The following is a 6,000-nucleotide window of genomic DNA, read 5'->3' as shown; positions in this document are numbered from 1 at the left end:
TAAAATTTGCTGATGTAGCTATCTGTAGGAGTATTCAGTTAAGATATACTTTGGAGATTGATTTTGATTAGTTTCTTTAGTTTTTGCAAATACTAAGCCTTGTATTTCTCGTGTATCAATTTGTATTTCTGAATGAGGACTGTAGATATGTTATATGGCGTTTCATAACTCTTCCAGATAGCTACATCGTCTACAATTGCGAGGTGAAGCAAATCTTTTGGTCGTCTAATGTTATTTCACTCAGAATCATGATGAAGAGTATGGGACTAACTACCCCTACGCCAGAAACAAAAATACATCGAGTAACTGCTCTCTATATTTAATCCAACATTTCCTATTTTCTATAGCGTTTGATAACCAGCGAATGGTTTCTCGCGGTAGTCACATATCTAGTATTCGGAACCTTAGACTTGAGTGCTTGTGGTGTGTGAGGTGGTTTGCTTTTTTCAGTTTCACGCAAAGCTACGCCACAGCTATCTGCATTAGCCATCCTTAGTTTAGCAGTGCTAGACTAGAGAGAAGGCAGCTAGTCTACACCATTAACCGCCAACTCTTGGGCTACTCTTCTGCCAACGAATAGTGGGATTGACCATACATTATAGCGTCCTTATGGCTAAAGCAAAAGACATTTCAGTTTTGTGAGAAGATCTTCCCATCAGTATCCGTCGATACTTTCCGTACTCTTGGGATACGCAATAACTAAAAATTTGAAATTAATTACAATTTTCTATTGAACAAAAAGAACTACCCGTAATAAAATAATGACAGCCATAGCAACTTTACCCCTTCTACCGTAATGATTATAAGATCCATTTCTTCCATACAATGTGTGCGATCAACTAAAACAAAACAAAACCAGATGGCCACTGTGTTAGTTGCAGTTTGCTTTTCTTCTTGCGTGCATGCACTTGTGAAAACCGAAAATGGAAACCTTAATGCAATTAATGCACATCTGTAGAGTTTGCAGTTCAATCTACCTTTTCATATGTGTTTTTTTGTCTATAGCGCAAAGCAATAACACTTGCTGAACTATATCTATAATGTAGAACAGTGCAGGAAAAGAGACGGAGAAATGTAAGTCTCGTGATAGAACAAACAGGTGCGAGTGAAAATGTTTTCTTTTTCTATTTATTTTTTGTTAAAATTATTTTTTTACGTCAAGGCAATATATAGTTTTTTAAATATCTCCTGTTGACGCTAAGAAGCTATCATTCACTCAATGATAATGTATTTAAAGCACAAAATGAACTAATAAACTTTGTTATTTCCTAAACTTACTTTTCTTTTCATTAATCGAGTTAATTAATTATATTCAAGAGAAAAAATCGAAAGTATTTAAAGACGATTTTAAGGCGATAGCACTTAACCCTATTTAGTTAATAGCTCTGTATGGAGTTTAATTATTCTTTTGAACACATAATCTTAGATTCAGTAGCAGACAGATGAAATCCTGCAATATTTGGTGAGAGTATTTTCATAGATATAAACCCCCTTTTTTTTATGATGAGGTTTACACTTTAGATTATATACACAACTTGAAGTTTCTAACCCATTTTGAAACACGTCTGCACTTGTAATGGTGCCCGTAACTTCGTCGGTTGTTGATGTAATTATTATATATTCTGAAACTATATAGCTTTTATATATATAACTTAGTAACTTGTACTTACCTTGTATATCTTAAATTTCCCAAAACGGTAGTGCCTTGTGACGTTGCCGATTTTCTGTGTGTTAAATGATTTCTAGTGATAATTAAAACTAAGTATCGGTGTTTGTACTATTAATACTAGAGGGCAGTAATTAAGGTCCAATAACATAGGAATTGTAATACTTCATAGTAAACACCGTTTCGTCTTTTATAGCACTTTCCTTGTTGAAAATTCGTGCTTGTCATGTTCTAAAATTGTATGTTCATTTTCTTTGAACGTATTTATCCAAAATTTCCAAATTCCACTTTTCAAACAATAGTCCAAAGCTGATAACTACCTTTGTATTTTATCATTCCTCACATTGATAGTATTTTGTAGTTTCTAAAATACTTCTAATTTTAACCTTTTGAGATCAGTAACGTATTTTGTACTGTATAATTGCAGCAACTTATGATGTTTGATGCATACTGCATGCAGTATTATATGTTTTACTTCAAAAACCATCGTACTTTTGTCTTAGAAAAGTTCAACATCATAACTTTTATTCGATGCTTTCAACACGGACTCGGTCTCTTGGCCCGACCTCGTAATCATTTTTTGCCTGTTATAGTTTCATGTTTACGATATTTGGCAGATTATCAAGGCTTTCACACGAAAATATCAGATTTTTTTGTAAAGTATTACAATTCCTATGTTATTGGACCTTAATTACTGCCCTCTAGTATTAATAGTACAAACACCGATACTTAGTTTTATATTTTACATTGCTTATCCAATATGGAAAGTAATTTTCATTTTAAGATTAAAATTGTTTTATGTATTACAAAGTCTTCAAATTCCACATACGAAGTCATTATCGTGTTTAAATAATTTTGTCAATCTTTTCTTGAGAAAAACGTTATGTTTTGTGTTATTTTCACTAACAAATGTCTCTGTGTATTCGGTCAAGTTGTCCGATTTCGCAGTAATCATATAAAGTTAAGAAATGAATACAAATTATGCCTTTTCGTTCTAGAATGATGCAGATTCATCATGAAAACAGAGATGTTTAGGCTAAATAGCTTAAATCTCACAACATTATACATGTATATAAATTTATTATTTATATTATATTGACCTTTCAGCTGTGCCTGGCTAACAATACACAAGTTACAATGACGTAGCTCACTTGCACTCATGTCACGTACCCAGTATTATTAAACTAACCTTTAGAATTTTACAAAATTACCTATCTAGGTTGTGTTTTAATGGACTAGTATTTGGCAAAATACAGGCACATTTTAATTATTATAAATTGTTTTTTATATATAGATTATTACTATATACAGACAAGTTCCTAATCTTATTTATCTTAAAACATAGAACAGTTAATAAAGAAATAAAGCAGACAATTATCTCTTCTAGTTGTAATTTTTGTACACGTTGTGGTTTAGTCTTAAGAAATTTCGCACATGGAGAATGTGAAACTAAATAGTTTTTTCAAGTTTTATATTTATATTTGAATAACGAAAATATCGTAAATTATTTCGTTGATACTACAGAATTCCATTATAATTTATTATATTTAACAACCAAGCTGTATTTCTATATGAAGAAAATACGAAATCTCGAATAGACTAAAGACTTCATTTACCAGCACGAAGTTTGTATCTAAGGCAAAGCAAGTCCATGATAGGGATTTCGATTCGAAGCAGTTTTACTCAAAACAGAGATTTGGGGGCAGTGTCTCGAAAGAATGAGATTACGTCATTATATTTCAAAATGGTGGAGAAAAATTACTAAGGGGATATTCTGAGCTACCGATTGGTTATTCACATGCCATATTAAGAATAGTGTTTTTAAAGGACCGTTTCCAAAATTGGAAAGAGTTGAGCGGGGACCACTGTGTTTGATTCACTAAATATAGTGATAGCTTAATATATAAAAAACATAAAAGGTTTTTATTTTATATTCTAGCTTGTCAATACCGATAGTTTAATTTGTTTTGAATTTCGTGCAAAGCTACTTGAGGGCTATCTGCGCTAGCCGTCCCTAACGAATAGTGTGACTGACCGTCACTTTATTACGCCCTCACGGCTGAAAGGGCAGCTAAGTTTGGTGTGATAGGGAATCGAACCCGCAAATTACGAATCGAGTACCTTAACCACCTGGACATGCCGGGCCTTGATAGTTTGAGCTCCTAATTTGTACAAAATTAGTCTTTGTATCATGACATCACAAAGATCTCATTTGAAACAGTGCTGCATTCAACATACCACGTGACACACAAAAATCAATGTTTAGATGTGTTTGTTTAATATTCACTTTTAAATTCGAAATTAAATGATGTATCATATGAAAATTTGAATTATAATGTACACTAGCACCACCTGTCTCTTGACAAGAACTGATTAATTTAAAGTTCGTAGTTTATTTAATTTTATAATACACATTGCTTTGTTTATTTGTTTTTTGAATTTCGCACAATGCTACTTGAGGGCTATCTGTGCTAGCCTTCCGTAATTTAGCAGTGTAAGACTAGAGGGAAGGCAGCTAGTCATCACCACCCACCGCCAACTCTTGGGCTACTCTTTTACCAACGAATTGTGGTAAAATTGTATAATGTGGGATTGACCGTCACATTATAACGTCCCCACGGCTGAAAAAGCGGCCATGTTTGGCGCGACTGGGATGCGAACCCGCGACCTTCAGATTATGAGTCGCACGCCTTAACGCGCTTGGCCATGCCAGGCCCCTATACAAGTCGTGAATAAATACTTTACTTCTTGTCATATAAACTGTTAACTTACCCGTGCTTCTGGTTGCTCTGAATTGGAGGCTCTATATACGTTAAATGCCATTGTGTTTCGTAGCATCAACCTACCATTTCCTCTTTATTGTATTCAGCTTTACCTTATGTTTTATTCATCACACATCTGTGTGTTGGTATTAAGAATAAGAATAATTTTTTCGATATTTTATTTAAAACCATATATGTTTAAGTTACGTATACGCGATAACATACTTGTTCATTTCGTGAAGTTCGCTTAGCAACAGAGGAAACGTCCGTAACTAAGTGGTTTGCGATCGTTCTTTGCTTTAGCTCTGAAAACACACAATGAGCTTAGACATGATGATCGCATCTCCTTCCTCATTGGCTGATCTGTGCCACGTCGGGTGACGTAACCAGAGTAAACAAACCCATGCTCTGCCCTGGCGTGTAAAGAAATTCAAGCACATCTGAGGAAACATCGAAAGAGACTGACTAGCTCTTTAAGAGTACTATAAATCAATTTCGATAAAGATAGTTTGAGCTCCTAATTAAGGTGATCAGCGATTATCGAGACCTAATACTAATGATTCACAGTCGCTCCTAAATTCAGGTAAGAATAAACTGTAGATTTTATCAGATTAGTGTATCCGAAAGTTTAGTGATATAAAAAATAACAGCGTAATAAAAAGTGCTAGAAAATTATTAAAACTATTCTATGTTTGACCGCCCAGTCAAATTATATAAGTGTATCCCTGGTAAATTGTTAGACGTCATAGATAGGGGAGATTATAATATTTGACCAAATCGCGATATCCACGAGCTTATGGATAAGTGCAGTTAAAACAGTGTTTTGTTTGTAATTATAGGTAAGCCTAGCACCTTCCGTACATACATAAACCATTGTATACACTTGTTTGTTATTATAGGTAAGCCTAGCACCTTCCGTACATACATAAACCATTGTATACACTAGTTTGTTATTATAGGCAAGCCTAGCATCTTCCGTACATACATAAACCACTGTATACATTAGTTTGTTATTATAGGTAAGCCTAGCACCTTCCGTAGATACATAAACCATTGTATACACCAAATCATGTTTAGCTAATGAAGGTGTGAATACAATCATCATCCTTGTTATGATATAACAATAATTATCTAAATTATCTGGTTTCGCCAGTTTAGGCGTTAATACGTCGTAAGGCCTAGTATTTCTTAAATAGTCGACGTTTATAAATATAACATCAACTGATGTTTCACGTGACGTAATCTAACCTACTTGGTGAACTCCGGTATTAGAGAAAGATTGTAGTACAGTTATAATATAATTACTTGTATTGGAAACCCAGATAGGATCGCTAAAATTACCATTGTTATGGAAACCCAGATGAGATCGCTAGGGAAAGGTGTGAATAAGATTACCATTGTTATTGTTATTACTTAACATACACCAAACTACTTTTCCCACAGTATATGCCGTATATAGTACACGGCTAAAATTTTCAGCTTTAAAATTCAACACTGATTTTATAAGTTTCATTGAGGCAGTTTGTATTTCATAATTAAAATAAATCCTTAGTGTGCTTTACGACCATTCAC

The 6,000-nt window shown here is 33.8% G+C and overlaps 1 protein-coding gene across 1 annotated transcript in view; it reads left to right on the top strand.

The window, feature by feature from the left end:
• The first annotated feature begins 4,853 nt into the window (after positions 1–4,853).
• LOC143252294 (uncharacterized) overlaps positions 4,854–6,000 on the top strand; it is a 59,877-nt gene continuing 58,730 nt past the window's right edge. Inside the window, exon 1 of the mRNA XM_076504206.1 lies at positions 4,854–5,011. The gene's annotated coding sequence lies outside the window, so the exon portion shown is untranslated. The remainder of the gene's footprint in view (positions 5,012–6,000) is intronic.

This window comes from Tachypleus tridentatus, chromosome 6, assembly GCF_004210375.1.
Source record: "Tachypleus tridentatus isolate NWPU-2018 chromosome 6, ASM421037v1, whole genome shotgun sequence".
Taxonomy (NCBI): Eukaryota; Metazoa; Arthropoda; class Merostomata; order Xiphosura; family Limulidae; genus Tachypleus; species Tachypleus tridentatus.
This window is presented reverse-complemented; position numbering and strand designations above follow the sequence as displayed.